The sequence below is a fragment of the Vicugna pacos genome, chromosome 29 (assembly GCF_048564905.1).
Source record: "Vicugna pacos chromosome 29, VicPac4, whole genome shotgun sequence".
Taxonomy (NCBI): Eukaryota; Metazoa; Chordata; class Mammalia; order Artiodactyla; family Camelidae; genus Vicugna; species Vicugna pacos.
The window spans coordinates 21775452-21792892 of record NC_133015.1 but is presented as its reverse complement, the minus strand read 5'-3'; the positions used below and the strand labels follow the sequence as shown (position 1 = coordinate 21792892).

At 41.1% G+C, this 17441-nt stretch overlaps 1 protein-coding gene and 2 long non-coding RNA genes across 6 annotated transcripts in view; 2 read left to right on the top strand and 1 right to left on the bottom strand.

Moving 5' to 3' along the window:
• The window catches only part of TOX (thymocyte selection associated high mobility group box), a 270368-nt gene that overhangs the window by 155238 nt on the left and 97689 nt on the right, over window positions 1-17441 (bottom strand). The window lies entirely within an intron of this gene.
• On the top strand, window positions 8358-9473 carry LOC140690150 (uncharacterized). Of its 2 annotated transcripts, none has more exons than XR_012065336.1 (2): window positions 8358-8403; window positions 9236-9473. It is a non-coding gene; the product is annotated as an uncharacterized lncRNA (long non-coding RNA). The 2 variants fall into 2 exon arrangements; XR_012065335.1 differs by having other exon boundaries at window positions 8371-8490.
• Window positions 9835-16669, top strand: LOC140690148 (uncharacterized). Its single transcript, XR_012065333.1, has 2 exons — window positions 9835-10289; window positions 16282-16669. It is a non-coding gene; the product is annotated as an uncharacterized lncRNA (long non-coding RNA).

The following is a 17441-nucleotide window of genomic DNA, read 5'->3' as shown; positions in this document are numbered from 1 at the left end:
GAATGAAAAGGCAACCCACTGAATGAGAGAGAATATTTGTGAAACATGTATCTGGTAAGGAGTTAATATTCAGAATATATAAAGAACTCCTACAACTCAAAAAGAAAAACCAAACAACCTTGCTATAAATGGGCAAAGGACTTAAGTAGACATTTCTCCAAAGAAGATAAATAAAAGTCCAGTAAGCACGTGAAAAGATGTTCAACATCACCAATCATCAGAGGAATGCAAATTGAAACTACAATGAGATGTCATTCACTTCACACTCATGAGGATGGCCATTACATTAAAAAATAACAGAAAATAGCAAGTGTTGGCAAGGATGTGGAGAAATTAGAACCTCTGCACACTGCTGGTGAGAATATAAAATGGTACTGCTACCATGGAAAACATATGGCAGCTCCTCAAAAAACTAGGCATAGAATTACTGTAAGACCTAGCAATTCCATTTCTGGGTACATAGCCAAAGAATTGAAAGTAGGAATTAGAATGGATGTTTGTACACCCATATCAGAGCAGCATTATTTCTAATAGCCAAAAGGTGGCAGCAAATCAAGTGTCACCAACAGATGGACAAGATGTGGTATATACATATAATGGAATACTATTCGACCCTGAAAAAGGAGAGGCCTTTTGACACATGCTACAACACAGATGAACCTTAAGGACGTTACACTAAGTGGAAACTGCCAGTAACAGAAAGACAAATACTGCAGGATTCCACTTGCACTGGGTATCTAAAGTAATCAAACTCACAGAAATAGAAAGTAGATTTGTGTTTGCCAGTGTCTCGGGAAAGGCAGACATGGGAAATTGTTGATTAATGAATACAGAATTTCAGTTTGGAAAGATGAAAAATTCTAGACACCAGTTCGACAACAGTATGAATGTACTTAACATTATCAAAATGTACATTTAAAAGTGATTACAATGTACATTTCATGTTATGTGTTTATTATCACAATTTAAAAAAGAAGTTTAAAAAGTCCCTGATGAACAAAGTATCAAAATGTTTAATAAAGGCAAGACTGGAATAATTCTTTTGAGAAGTTGTCTGATTCTGCAGTTAAGAGATAAATAGAGCATAGGCCCTTCCCTTGTTTTTCGGTCAACTGGCGGATGGTGTGCTAAGCCTGGTGCTTTACCAGGAATGGACGTCACTGAAGTATGCGAGGAGACCTCCCGTTTTTTAAACCTCCGTCTCTTCTGCTTGTGAGTGGAGGGGATATCTGAGAGCATAAAGGGCCACCTAATGATTCATCAACAGTTACAAATCTTGCAGAGAACAAAACAGCCTTGTCGCTGATCTACAAAGGAAGTGCTCTGATTATTGTTCAAATACTAATCTTTGTAATAACAAACACTATGGTCCAGTGTCAGGGCACTCCAACAAGCTCATTTTAACATCTTCACTACTCTTCTTAAACACAGTACTTGAATGTCATCACTTAAATTTACTGATGGAGAAACACAGGACAAGAGAGGACACTTGGTTCTGCTCAACAGAGGACGCAGTGTCAAAGGGCAGGGACATCTTCATGGTGCTCAGGGCAGGGCTCTGGTGCCTCAACCATGGTGTCTAGTGAAAACCACCCCAGGATTTGGACAGAGGATACAGATTCCCAGCGCTCACTCTCAGCTACTCGTAGGCAACTGCACCGGCCTTAACTGAAACCACAGAACAGCAAGGGAAATTACAGCTTGGCATTTAGTTCACGTAGTGCAAAATAACTTTAAGCAGTGAAGATCGTATAAGCCTTGTGAGTCAGAAAGTGACTTGATGGATGTGTTTTATATCTTTAAAAAAAAAAAAGCTGAAAGAGCAACCCGAATTATGTATTCTATTTTATTTCCCACTGTTAAACACAGACACTGAAATGTATATCTAGGGTCTTTTAGGAATACAAAGTAAAAGCCGTGTCATGTGTTATGCTCCAGCAGGTAATTCAGTGTTTTAGGATTAGCCAAGAGATTTATCAAGCAGCCTCCAAGGCAAGCAGAGTTCAAGTCCGGGCTCATCAATAATACATAAATAAACTGAACAATTAGGTACAAAGTGGCTATCTTGTCAGACGACTTATTAGTCGATAAATGATACACTCACTCGAAGAAGGGCTGAATAAAAGAGAGACAAGTAGCCTAGCAGCGCCCCACCTCCCACAGCCTTCGGGCTTCATCCCCATGTCGTCCTGTCCTGCGGTGAAGGAAAGCCTGGGTGTTAACCCGTGAAGGTGAATGAAGCATCACTTAGGAGCTTCGACTCTGAATTCCATTGCCTCTCTAAGCGGCCTAGAGCTTGACATCGATAGGTCTGCACATGTCTTGGAGAAATCACAGACAGGCTGGGAATCCAGAAGTTTCCCTCTCCGTGGGGCTCAGGCTCTCACGTGAGACCCTAAGGTAGAAATTGGGGCCCGTTTGTTAAATGACCCCAGGAAACTCCACACTATAACTCCTCTGTATCATGGACAGCACAAGAACCAATGTTGAGTTTGCATTATAAACTGCTGAAATGTGAAAAAGTGAAAAAAATAACAAAAATTTTTGATGATTAATCGATGCACTAATTCTGGAATTGGTATTCAGCTCTACACCAGCGTTAAGTTAAATGGCAGGCAGAGTCAGAATGATCCTTGACAGCTAAGTCTCCAAGCTAGTGCCCAGGGAAGCAGTTGGCTTGTGTTTAGTGAGTTACTTTGGCAAGTGTCATTAACCGGCAGTAAGTATCTTGGTCAGCTCAAAGCTAGGCTCACATGATCAGAGGCACCGGAAGTGAGGAACTGGCCTAAGTGAGGCTGGCTGAAAGGACGCCAAATCCACCTCCCTCAAGTCACACACACGCTGGGTGGTTTCCCCACCCCCGGTGCCAGCGGAGACTTTAAAAGCTCTCCCTTTTAAAGAGAGGTGATTTACGGCTCAGAGGAAATACTTGGTCTGAATCACACTTGCCAGAAGTCATGCAGGAATCCCAACCCAGGTCTTCTGAACCCTCAGGCTTAGGTGAGTTTATCACCACTATGGAGTTTAGTTAATAACAGCAGGGAAATTCAAAGTTTAGACAAAGAGACACTACCTGAAAGGCATACGTGGGATGAATAGTGACCTGGAACTTAAAATGATAAACTGGAGTGTCTGTTTCATCACTGCAAAGCCTGAAATAAGACAACTATAAAGAAATGAGGCGATATAAAAACTCAAAAGAATGAGTCAAAGGCTACCAAAGAAATACAGATTTTTGTGAATAAAAGTAGATTTGGAATAATAGATTTATTCATCTAATTCAGGAGTCCATAAAATATGACCATGGGCCAAGTCCGGCCAGCCACCTGTTTTTATAAATAAAGTTTTATGGGAACACAGCCACACTTAGTTATTGACACATGGCTGCATCCGCTTCTGTAGTGCAATTGAACAGGCTAGTGATTGTGACAGACACTATGTGGCCGGCAAAGCCAAAAACATTTACGATCTGGTCCTTTATAGAAAAATTATGCCAACCCCAGGGCTAAGTCATGATGAAGCCAGGACAAATTTAAAGGTGTTAGTAACTAGCCATATTTGTCCATCCATGTGAGTAATTCTCAAACTGCATCTCATACATTCTTTTGAATGGTAAGGATCATTATATAAAAATGGGGTCAATGGGCCAACAAATTTGGCAAAGGCTGGAAAAATGATTTTTTTTATTTTTAGAAAGCCCATGTGCCTTGGGAATCTCCAAGTCAAGGTGAAGGGTGTTATTTTATGCAGTGCTTCCCAGACCCACAGGACCAGCGGTGTACACACCGAGAGCCAGTGGTCTCACAGCCATCACTTGACTGGTCCCCTGCTACAGCTGAGACACCTGGAGGAAGGAGTCAAGGAGGGCACAACTGCCAAGACTGGAAGGAAGTTACTTATTTCCTTACTGGCTCCCCAGGTTCCCTACACAGAAGACAGAAATAATCAAATTGTTCTCTTCCGAGAGGGTAGCAAAGATCAACTCACGATCACAAAGTCTTAAAAAACACAAACTCTTTCAGCTAAGCTTAGTGTACTGTGTATAAATGCCTTTCTCAGCACAAACTAGTGTCTTCTGAGAGACCCAACGGGTACTGAGATGCAGGGTATCCACGAGAAAAGGAAACATCCCCCTGTGTAATGATGTGCGCTGTGTGTGTGTGTGTGTGTGTGTGTGTGTTTAGCACTTTTCACATTTTGCCTCAAGTGTTTTGTTCCCATTAACTATGAGCAAAGTGTCTGCTTGAGTAATTGTTTCTCCTTTGGTGTGAACGAAAGAACATATGCTATTTCACTTGCATCTCATTAAGCTCTTCAAACTTTAGAGCTGTAGGAGACTTGTTACTTCTACATAAAAAAATTAAGAATACTCCCATTACCTTTATTTGACAACGTGTTACTTATCAATATCAACTATTTTCCAGTGAAATGTTCTACGACCACTCTTCGTTTTGAACTCAGGAGGGTGTGAACATGCCATGGCTGGTGGACTCATAACCAAAGCCCCCACCTGGGACAACATCTTCTTTGACTCCAATCCAAGGAGACGGGGGAGCCCTTTCCACTCCTCACAACAACCACACCAGCTTGATCCAGAATTGAGACCAGACAGAGGCTGGGCAATCAGATTGCTCCCAAGACACAAAAAGTCCTTGGAGCTGAGTCCCTGCAATCCACTGCTCCACTGGGGGCGGGGGCGGGGCATCCACAGGTGCCCGTGGTTCTAACTTAACCAGCCCTCAGGCAGTGCTTACTGGGTTGGGTCCCCCTGTCCCAAGCCTTTTCACATACTTCCTCTTTTAATTATTATCATCTATCTCCATTTCTCAGATGGGGAAACTAAGGCACAGAGCAGGTAAAGAGCTGGCCTCTGATCACACAGCTAGCAAGCTGAAGAACTGGGATATGAACTCAGACAGAGTTTGGGTCTAGAGTCTGTGCTTTTAACCACGCTGTGGTGGGTTTGGGGTTCTAGTATTCTTCGAGACTTTGTTTTTCAAGTCCTAGATTCCATGAAATAGTCCAATCTCCTATTAAATAGATTCATTTTTGCTTAAATGAGCCAGAGTTAGTTTCTGTTACTTGCAGCCAAAATCAACTTACTAGAGAAGAAAGCACTCCTCTACAAGATTTCCTCTAGAACCATATCTGAAGGACACAGAAGTCACCATCAGTTTCCACCATCCATGCCACAGTCCTTCAACGCAGAAGCAACGTGGGATTGCAGGGATGGGGTGGAGGGCTGGGCCAGGGAGCTCTGCAAAAGCAGGGCACAGACTTGCACGGGCTTGCTGCCAATCACTAATAGCTATGCCTTTCACAGGTCCCTTGTCACAAGCATCTCTGTACTGTTCAGTAGGTGAGTCTGTGACCGTGCCCAGTGAGGCTGCCGTTCACCTGCCCAGGCTCTCGGGCATCCTCCCATCTTCTGCCCCTCCCCACTGCAGTGTGGACCACAGTGAAGCTGAATGTGCCCCCTGACAATATCCTTTAGAGCAAAAGGTATTTTTTCCCCTTAGCTCCTCAAAGACTTTGCCCAAAGGCTTAATCTAACATTTATTAATCACTTACAAAATTGAGCATTTTTTTCTAAGTGCATTACCTGTATTAACTCTTGTAAAACCTACAGGAATCATAGGAAGTTACAGAGTTGGGGGAAACTGAGGCAAAAAGGAACTGTGCAGCTAGAATCAAGCTGGGTACTGGGTCCGGAGCTGACAGAGTCACATCGATTGTGGAAGAAGAAGGTCCCCTGCTGTCCCTACCATGGCGGGTAAAGACAAGCAGGAAACGTGCTGACAAATAAACTGTGACTCTGATAAAAATGGTTTATAACTGTGCAATCCAAATTACCCCATTTAATGAAGCTGAAGAGAATTGCTCATTTAGGATGTGATTAACAAGAAAATTAAGCATTGGCCTTCAAGCTAGAAAAGAATGAATCACGTTCTTCGAGCATTAAAGGAAACCCGATTTTCCAAGTGACAGAACTTAGAACAACACCTATACAAACACCACCAACAGCATCCATGCAAACCCCACAGTAAGTAGATTCATTAAAAAAAAACCACACAAGTTCCGGCGGGGGGTGGGGGGGCGGCGGGTATGTCACTGAAGAGATCATCGTGATCACTTGTCTCCATCCCTGTTTTTGGACCATGAACGTCTTGTGAAAAGCGTATCTTCCGCAATAAGCTTTTACTCTCTGCCCCAGTAATTTAAAACATAAATGAGATTTGCAACTTTAAAAACTGTTCCAAAGAAACACACTAGACGATACTCAGACTTGCTCCCAATTACCTTGTTCTGTGAGAGTTTGATCTCTGGCAATGAATTAATCCTCAAAAAGCCCCCGTGCCGCGCTGTTGTCACGGACACACGTGGAGGACGCGACTCTCGGGGCGGCGAGGAGGGGTAATGCCCCGGCCGGCTGCAAGCAGCGGGCGCGCGCGATGCACCGAACCCCCGCGGGGCGGGGCGCGGGGGAGCTGCTGGCGCCCTCCGTACACCCGTCGTCCCCGGCAGGCCGTGCTGCGTCCGCGCAAAGGTAAAACGAGGCGCCCCCGGGCAACCGCAGGCGGTCTGTCTCTGCTGCGCGTGCTGCTGGCTGGGACTTTGGAGTTTATGTGAAAAATTGTTGTTTTCTGAAACGGAATGAAAGCCAGGCGACGGGTGGCAAGCACAGACTGCAACTGAGAGCGAAGGGAAAACACAGAGGCCCGAGGCTCCGAGACTCCGGGTGGGTGAGTCGCTTCGGCTGACGGACAGCCAGGAGGCGGCCGCGTGGCTCTCCCCTTTATGTCCTGGTCAAGTCTGTCAACACCGAGGATCACTCCGGGTAGAAACAGATCAGTGTTTTTAAAAACGGAAAGCCCATACTATTGTACAGACTTTTCTCTCCCTTAGATTGACCCAGAACGTCTGCTGCTTCGGCCGTTGACAAACTGTTCCTATTCAGATACTGCAGAATGAATTTTTGTTTTTTAAATCATGTGCACATTTTAGGTCCCCGACATTATTTTTTGCTTTGGGTAGCAAACTCCCCTTCCCTTTTGCCTGCGTGGACTCATGTTCAATTATACTGTCATCTTCTGAACTTACTGGAAGACTCCTTCGCACTGGCCTTCTACGGAGAATAGTGGTCACTTCCCCCTCATGGAAGAACACAGCCACATCCCAGTCAGTCGTACTTACTGAAGTCACAAATGACTCCCTGCAAGTAAAAGCTGCATTTTTAGAATTCAGCGTGATTCAACTTTTCTGAAGCCAACTAAGGTGACCTCTCGTCACCGTTAAATTGGTTCAACATTTTTCACCTCAATGTTCTTCTTTACTTATAATTTAAATTTGAAGATGGAGATGATGAAAATGTAAAGAAATTCTCTTTATCTGTGATTGTGTTTATTTTCTAACGTTATCATTGCACAGGTAAGATATTTTCATTTTGTAAGATTCCAACTGTGGACGTTAGAATGGGCTCCCCAGAAGCCAGGGAAAAGAAGTGGAGAACAGGTATTGTGGGGTCCCTGTCAGGGAAGGCTCGGGGAAGGCCAGCACCTCTGTTGTGTGGGTGAACTGAAAACCGGGGCTGCAGCCACGCCAGGCAGCAGGAACCTGGACTTTGAGGATGAGTCCATTCTCGAGGCTGTCAGAGCAGGGAAGGACTTCCTAGCAGGACTCCAGAATTTCCGTGTTTGAGAGGTCTACGGTCATTGTCTTAAAGGTACATTTTCATAGCAAATATACTCTTCTAGTTGAGAATGGATTTCATTTGGGGGAGGTGGGGGTTTGTGGCCAAGGGATTATTTCTGGCTTCGGCCTCTTCAAGAGGCCCACTGACTGAGATGAATATCAATGAAGTTCCTTCCACCAGGAACAGTAGAAGGAGGAGCCTGTCAAGTAAGCACAGGATGTTCCAAAACCCAGGCTAGGAAATCGCTGGGCCAAATGGAAAGATGTCTTTCTCACCCACAATGTGCAGGAACAGCCAAGCTTTCCGTGGAAATATAATGAATGCATTTAAGATAAGTTGAGGTCGAGTTTCTTCTGAGAGGAAATGGAAACAGTGTTTATCACCCAGAGACAAGACCAAGATGGGGTTCTGAGCTGAGGAGGCTCCCAGTTTGATCACGCCAGTCAGCGTTTGAGCCGCTGGATGGGGGAGGCAGGAGGAGGGAAGGCTAACGTAGACCTCTATAGCGAGGATCACAGATCTTCACTCCTGACTCATCGATTTTGTCTTTTCACATAATTTGCATTCTCAGTTTACTTACAATAGTTCTTGCGGGAAATTCTAGAATCTTTTATGATGACTTAAGGGGGAAAGGATCCGGCCATATTTCTAGAATGCAGAGATGAACATTCCCCACGTGGCTGGGTGACCAGCTGCCACGGTTGCGTAATGTATGGACTTCGTGAAATGTTTTACCTGTGGAAAACGCTTTCGAAAATAGAGCACAGCTTATTATCCTGAGTCTGGAACATTTTCTTGTCAGTATTTACCAAGGGGTTTCTAGAGATCTGAACCAAGTCTAGAACAGCCAGAAAGCAAGAGTGGATAACTGGAAATGGTCTTTTCTCTTTATCAGTCAATCCTTCCGTGAAGATTCGTGTAAACTGAATGTTTAGACTTCACTCTGGAGAAGTCTGAGTTTCTGGTGGAAACTCAGTCAATGGGAATGACAGTGCTTGAAAGGGACTTAGAGAAATAAGCACTTAGTGTGTGATGAGGGAAGTACAGATAAATCCATTCAAATTTGTGTAATAAAAGAATGAATAGAACAGATACACACACATACATTATCATGAAGGAAAAAAATCAGTAAAGTCATATATCTATATTTAGACTGTAGCTTTTAAAACTTTTAAAACACCACGCTTTTTTTTTTTTTTAATTTTAAAAAAGACTAAATCGCCTAGGGCTCTCAGGAACTCCAAGTCCCTCTAGTAGAAAAGTCTTACTGTCTGGAATACTGCATTTTTTTTCCTGGGATGACTGCTAATTCTTTACTGCTAACCTCTAAGGACACCCAACGGCAGAGGGTCTATGGTAGAACTCTGTTACAGAGATAAGAGGATGCATGTAAAGCTAGGTCATATAAGTTAAAACACATATTAAACCAAACCAAAGTTCTAAAATACCTCCTTATCTTTCAGAGATGACCCAAAACTCAGTTGTTCTACAGAAAGCTGTTGGCTTCTCTCCCATCTTGATGAGACTCTTATTTCCACACAGGTGACAAAACACTCTGGTGGAGCAGCCACCCTGTTCAGGGGTAGGGTGTGGCCTTCCTCCCTGAAGACACCGAGAACTAATGGCTCTTTAGTGCTTTCTGGTCGATTCAGTCAACTTTCTCCTCGTTGTCAACCCCCTCCTGTGTCACCATCCCTTCCGTGTATCATACGTCCTTTATCTTTGTGGACATCACAGTAAGAGTCAATAAATTATTTACAGGGCTGTCTGTCCCACTAGACTCTGAGCTTCTTAATGGCAGAGAACACGTCTTTATTTACGTATATACAACCTAATAAACAAAGTTCATTTAAATTATTTCAGTGTTCATAACTGATATAATCACCATCAATATCTACCCCCACTAACTTTATTTAAATTTCATCTGAGGAATAATTGCTATGACCATGAAGAGACAGATCTAAGAGTACAGAATTTATTACAATCCCAATTCACCTCCCTATGTGACCTCTTTTTTTGTATTTCATAAGCTAAATACCAACAAGTAGCCCCTTTGTGATGTAGAGGCTAGGGATTTATTCAAGGACAAAATTTCTACTTCAACATTCCAAAGACAAAAGGAGATTTCAGAATTTCTTATGGGTCCCATATTTCTTCTGATTTTACTTTTAAAAGAGGGCACAGCAAACACCTGATGAACTACAGTGCCCTAAGAAGAGAAATAAAGATCGCAAGAGGGTAATCATCTTGTTTCATTTCAACGTTACCATGAATATTGCTTATTATTTATATCAAATTGAGCTAATACACTGTGTACCCAGGCAGTGTTTATCAAGATCTCTCCACCCCTCTGCGTAACACATATGACTGAAAATGCCTGATTTGAACAATAAAGCTAGAAATACACTCCAAAATGATTACCTCCAAAATAGAAAAATAAATGTGTTCATTTTATGTTGTAAAAATATGGTGAATTGGAGGAGAGAAATTAGACCCAACTCTTCACATGCTGATCATCTCTTCCATCATGGAAAATACACTTCAGCATTTTGTACCAGTGGCTGATGCACTTGCTTGAATGAATCCTTACCAACAGGTAAAATATCATTTCGATTACTTTGTGCCATTTCAAAACCGAGGTGACTCACTCAGTAATGAGATAGAGTAAAAAGCAGTTGTTTTTAGTGGGTTTTTCCTGGGGCAGGGAGTCATTTTAATTTACTCGTCCCAGATGCCACATTTCATCTAGTTGGTATTCCCTCCGTTATCGGCCTGTTCTCCACTTACTCAATAAATATGGAAATCTAGTCCTCGTCCAGTTTGAACACTGTAATTTTTATAGCAATTTTACTCTTTCTGACAAGCATACTTCCACTCTCCTTTCAGTCCTGGAGCATGTGAAGAAGATGCACTCTTCCCTGAAAATGCTTTACATGCGTAAAACGTATTTTGGGGTTCAAATTTGCTACGCGTGTTGTTTAATTAGTCTTTACAACAAAGGCCTCACAAGGCTCTCCCGTGCTAGGAAGCTAAGCAGAGAATGAGCGTGGAGTGACTGGGGCAGATGTGTCTGGGGCCAAGTCCAATTTCAAAGGTCTTCCCTCCCAGGGTCTCACTTTTGAGAAGTACCAGGCCCCCTCTCTGGAATCTTGAGGTCCCGGTCCTCCACACAGATCAAATTCTAATCATCGGCCTTTCCTTACATTCTTTCTGGGAAAAGGTGGGTTATAATGAAGATGTGAGTAAGAATCAACCAAGTAATTTAACAATGAAGGAAAAAACAAATGCGGTCAAAGCCCCTCTCCTATAACCTTAACCCACTTCTTTGTGTCTCGAATACTAGACAGTCTCCTCTGTGTACCTTGATGTTTTCAGAACTGAATTATACCAGTGAGCCCTGCCTGAGAAAAACATGATATGAAAACTGTTTATTTTTATAGGCAAATTATAGCTACATTTATCGCCAGGAGAAAACTATTCTTTGTTTATTTAATAAAAACAACAACAATGAACTAGTCCTACCAATGTCTTTTGAAAAGACCACGGTGCTTGCGTCCCAGGCGGTGAGGTGTCTGGTGTTAGCTGACAGGGTCGGCGGCCATGCGATGACCGCAGTGCGGCCCCGTCTCAGCCTCCGCGTTGGAGGCTGCCCTGACGGCGCTCCTTCGGCCTCTTGTAAGTGTGGAGGCTAATTCCCTCCGCAAGTATTTTTAGAAATGCACCATGATGTGAAACACACATCTTCAAGCTAGCAATCAGAAGCAGGCTGACTGACCCCTCTGTCAGTAGACTCTGAAAGAGGCCTTATAAAACTTCTAAAACTACCAAGGTAAGACTACCTCCAAAGCAAAACGAGCCTAAAGGAGACACGGCCTCCCCCCAACATCCCCAGGGAGAAATATGAGGGTTGCGGGGGCCCAAGAAGAGAGGCTGGTATTCACAAGCAGATGTGATGAGAATTGTAACAAGTGGAAGGCTGCTTTGAAAGCTGTGCTTGAGACGGGAGCGGCTTAGAGAGAAGACACCAGCAAGACTGAAACCAGGCTGGAGACCACTGGATTGAGACATGAACCACCAGTTCAGGCTGAACAACCTCTGGACCCAATTTAAGCGCATTTGTCCCTGGGGACTAGGACTTTGATGAATCTTTTACCTCCAAAGACTTGACTAGGCCTCACGACTGCAGGGGCACAGATTCCCACCCCATCCCACTGGAACAACAGCTGTATCCATCAGCCTGCCAAGTGCTGAAGGACGTCAGGGTCAGCGAGCTAGTTATTCCTCTGTTCCACTTAAGTACTGTGTTTGCAGATCATTATTTGACAAGACTTTGAGTGTGTAGAGTATCTTAAAAATAAAGGTTCAGAGTCACGGCCAACCAATAAGCAAACTCATATTTTACTAGTAATGTCTTTTGACCCTGTATAAAGTATACATCTAAAATAGACATATTATTTATAATGGTATTATTAATTTAGAAATGGCTTATTCTCAGGCTATTAATATCATATAAATGCTCAGACCATGATATCAGAATACTATTTTGGTTACATTAATATCACATAATCAATGGTAAATATGTATAAAATAATTTAATATGGGAGACGGGTTAGCCTCGGCTCAACAATAATATATGGGAAGATCTGAAAAATGTTTTAGTTATTAATCAGTAGCAGCCTAAAGGTGTACCTAATCTCCAAACAATACTTAGGAACATATAATCAAAATTCACTGCCTACAAAGATTCTGATAACTGAATAGTCAATTAAGAAAGTTTTCCAATTTTGAATATCAAAGTCCAAAGGTGGAACTTGATCTCACACAGTAAGACAGTCTTGAGTGCAAAAAATTAGGTGAATTTCCTAAATCCTTCCAACAGAGTGCACTCCAAAATCGCCAGTTACTAATTCATTTTATTAATTCAGTTCAATCTGTTGCTTCCCAGAGCTACCAAATGTTTTCTTTGGCATCATGTTTATAATCAAAATGTTTGCTTTAAAATTAAAACATTTATTTTGATGACATGAGTTTCCAGGAGCAGCTGAGTCTTCCTAATAACTGAAACTAAACTAAATTCAAATCATTATAGAGAATTTTGGAAACCCTCATTGGTAACCAGACCACCATAAAGAAAGAACAAAATGGTTTTACTTTAGAGATTAGAGACATGATTGAAAATAACTGCTTTAAAGACAAGTGGCCAGCTCATGAAAAATGAACCCAATGAAGTCCAAAAACAAAGGAAAGCTGAATTCTTTGGTCTTTGGAACTTCAGTACATAATTCCAGGAAAAGATAAGAAATTAAAGCCCTGTGACCAGAAAAAGTAAGTTAAGTGCCTGCAGGGTAGAGTAAGTCAAAAGAGAAAAGAAAAGAAACTAAGTGGTGAAGTCGACAGAAGTTTTCTGAAAACTGAAAAACGAGTCAAAAGGGTTGTCAAGACTTTTGTGGAAATACTGCAGACCCTGAAGGTGAAAGAAAAAATATGGAATCGTGGGGTCGATGACTACTGAGGACACATTTTCATATAAAGTATAAAATAAACACACTGAGGTTTGGTCACTTTGAGATAAGAAGGCTGGTACCGAGGACACATCTGAAGAAGTCGGACTCATGAGTCACCATGGCAGGACTGTACTGTGATGTGCATGGCATTGTGATGTACATTTTAGAGAGAGGCAGATGGGGAGAGATGGAGTCCAATCAACAATGTGACTCTGGGGATTTCTACAGAAGAATCAGATTTATTAACGTGAATGAGTTTCCATCATGTCATGAGTGGAAGAAGAGGTAGCCGAGTCATTCTGTGTGACCAGTGTAGAAACTTAAATGGTAGACGCAGGCGGGCTAGACCTTTACCATTTAAAAATTTAAAACTCAAAATAATGTAAAAGTATTTTTCTTTGTAGTTCTGCAAGCCCAGAAATCAAGACAGGAAGAGAAAGGAAATTAAGAATTAGTTTTAAAAATACACATCGATACATACATATACACACACAACTGGGTACCCTTTTAAAACATGTCATATCTTTACAGGAGAAAGGATTTGATCTAAAAAGATCTACCATATACAGGGTAAAAGAGCTGGAAATCCTTTGGAGGAAATGAAAAGAATGAATGTGTATATTCACTTCATACAGATAATAGCTGAGGGGGTTATAAAATAAAGCTAAATCAAGTTGATTGGCAGCAAGGGAGAAGGGATATTAAAGAGAAAGTGATAAGAAAGGAAAACCACGTCTATGGTGATACACTCTAGGAATAATACAGTAATTATAGTGAAGACACTATGGGAATACCCAGCACGTACAAAGGAGGTGCTAGAGGCTACATGAATATTATTTAAAGTTCATTGGAAAAAATGAGCTGCATGCTATAAAAACGCAATTAGATACTGTCCTGTCCACTGGAGTCACAGCTGAGCCAAAGTTTTTCGTTATAAGTATTTTTTAGATCAACCCAGGAGGTAACAGAATTTTCTTGTTTAGACACACTCAGTTTGGCTGAAGAATCTCGATCCCACTAGTGGTCTGTATAATTAATTTGATTCAAATTATTTATTGTTGTTACTTAGTAGGTAACTTGCCCTAGATCAGCACTGCCTTGACTCTTAGTGCAGCTGGATACAGAAATCCAGAGTTGAAAATGTCTGCATTTGACCTTTGTGTCATATTACATCAGTAATCAGAAACACACACACCCATTCTAAAGAGATCACAACTCTGCTGTGAAGAAAATTTTCTTTTTGTCACGTATCACTACTGTCACAGTAAAAATTCAGGACACTCAGAAGAGCCCTGAAATATTTCAAGAAATCAAATTCAAACCAGGCAATTCAATTACGAAATTCAAAAGTGCTTTCTTATCTCATTTGGGTGTGTCTTTCTATCTTCCCACTAATCTAAACTAGAAAGATAATATGGACTCATAATAGAATCAGGACAGGGAGCGCAGCGCAGTGGGTAGTCGTTGCTGTCTGCCCCGGCAGCACTCTCTGTCAGCCTCCAAGCAGAAGGGAGTCAGTCCAGTCGGCTAAACATCTGCTCGAACTAAGATCACCCTTTATCTGCCTCAACTTATTCCCCTCCCCTGTGACATACAGGACTTTTCCAGGTTCCCGGTGTTTAGATTGTTCCAAGGGCACAGCCTTTCAGATGTAAACCATGATGCTCATGCATCAGAGGGACAGCGGGAGTCACCTGACAACTGTTTCTGTCCTTCCCCTTCTAATTCTACACACACAGCTTTCTTGGCTGACGTCATCCTAAATATTTGTGGTTCAATCCCCCACAATTCTACGTCACACATATCTCCCAATCACTCCCTAAAAACCTGCACTCAGAAACAAGCAAACATCTAATGAGGGGAAAAGTGACATGATCAATCACCGGTTTTGACGGGACGTGAATTGACAGGGCTGAACGAAACTGAGAACACAGTACTTCATGCCTGACTCACTTATGTGAGCACACAAGATACAAGTAAGTTGCAATCGTAAGTTTTACTAATGGACTTGAGTCTGAAGATAAAAATAAGGAACTATAGAGAACCACTAGTAGAACAAAACAAAAAAGATTAAAAAGTGCTATTCTTTTGAGTAACTTTGGTCTGCTTTTTTTTGATATTTTTATCATATTCAATTAATAAGAAATAGCTTTTTAAGATCCATCAGATGAGAAATGATATTTTTTGCATTATTAGTTGCAAACATACAAAGACATGCTCAAATCTAATCAAAATAAACCAGGAAAAATAACAGATAAAATACTCAAAATAGAATTATTATGTCTCATGAATAAGCTGGCAATGGTAGCTCTTCCTTTGTCAATGAAAACATCTCTCTGTGGTCAAGGAGCACCTTGACAAGGGTGCGATTTTAAACACTGAAATACTTTATTTAAAAACAGAAGCCCATAATAAAATGAAACGCTAGTATTTCAAAATATCTTCTAGCCATTTAATACATGTATCATATATTACCTGGTGAATGGAAATTACAGTGCTTTTCTTTTGTTTCACAAGGAAGAAAGACAGTAAATGGGCAATAAGATAAATATTATGAAACAGTCTTTCTTACCAGAAATAAATCAGTCGTTAATTTTAAGCAGTTTTGTGGCAGAATGAACGCACTGCGAGCTCAGGTCAACTAAAGCCATTTCTTGATGTTCTTAAATTGTTGGAAATGGTGACTCAAGTGAATAAAAAGGGACACACAGGCATCTCTACATGCTGACAGGGAGAGTTCTGTCTCCTTACATTTAAACTTGTGTTTCGTTGTGTTTCCAGATTTTTAACTTGAGAGGCTTCTGAGCTAAGTACATGTTGATAAAACTGAACTTTGGTTCCTCTTCCAAAAATAAATGGCTCTGAGTAAACAAAAATCAAACCAACCTTCCTAATATTTCTATATATTTACACTTTTTCATGAAAATAGTGACACTTGTAGTTATTAGGTTACAGAAAATTATTCTATTACTTCAATTAAAAAAAAAGTAACAACTTGCATTGTTATTATTTTTGGTGCCTTTTTTTCCTCTTTGATAATTACACAATTTTAAGTTATATTCACCGAAATGTTTTCGTTCACAGATCTAACTGAAGGTGATTCTGCTCCTGTGACTTGTCCGCTGTGAAGTCCTCTGTGCGCTGCTGGGCTCTGCTCTCACCTGAGCCCAGCCTATTTCCCAGGATCTATCAGCAGCGGGATTTTAATGAGTGACGCATGGAGGAGGGTGCTCAGTCTTTATGGAAGTTGAAAATTCATGACAATTATGGAAAAGTACAACAACAGAGAAAGGCAGAAAAGAGTAAAAAAAGAAGGAATAAAATGTGCGGGTTCCAATGTTAAATGATTGAAACAGTTTCTATTTAAATGCAAATTTGACTTTTTAAAAGATGGGACTACCAGTAACTGCACCCTAAATGGTAAAATGAAAATCAATTTGAAATATGGGATGAATAAAGCATACGTGGACTTTCTGGGAATAATTTTTTATTATGAAAACTCTGATGCATTTTCCTTTGCTCAATCCATCTTAGACTTTGGACAGCTATGCCTGGGATGAAAGGCAAACATTTTACAATTTGTTTAAGCATAAACCTGGTCAGCTCACTAAAACCTTCCTTGTTCATTCACGTCAGATTTCACAAAATAATGATCAATAGTATGATGTATGTAAAATACAAGGCCAAAAATAAAAGTTCAACTACAGTATCATAATGACCAATAGTCGCTATGTGTTTTTCCTAATGTTGGGGAAATCACTTTTAAAAAATGGAAATCACTACATTCTATTGATTCAAGAACAGAATCTTCAGACATAAGTCAGCAGAGCTGACACTTTCAAATACATAAAATGTGACATCTGCTCTTACAAATGCACTACACAGGCTGTAAATCATCAAAGAGAAAAACAGTTCAATGTCATTTCAGCCACTGGAAGCCATGGTTTACAACTGAGAGATAAAAATAGTCATACCGTCTCTATGACATCTAAACCACTTTTCTATTGCAGTAGCCCATGTTCTAATTTATCTTTGTGGTTGAATAACACACAATCAATTGTAAGCAACTAGTATAGTTTGATTCCAGTCAACCACAATTTTCTATAGCTTTATCTTTTCCCCCCACTGAGGTGACTTTTAGTAATATCCATCCACAACACACCATCTCGATTTTGATGGTTGCTTAAGCATGCCAAGCTTTTAGTCATCACTCTTGGGACTAATATATGACACTAACCCATACA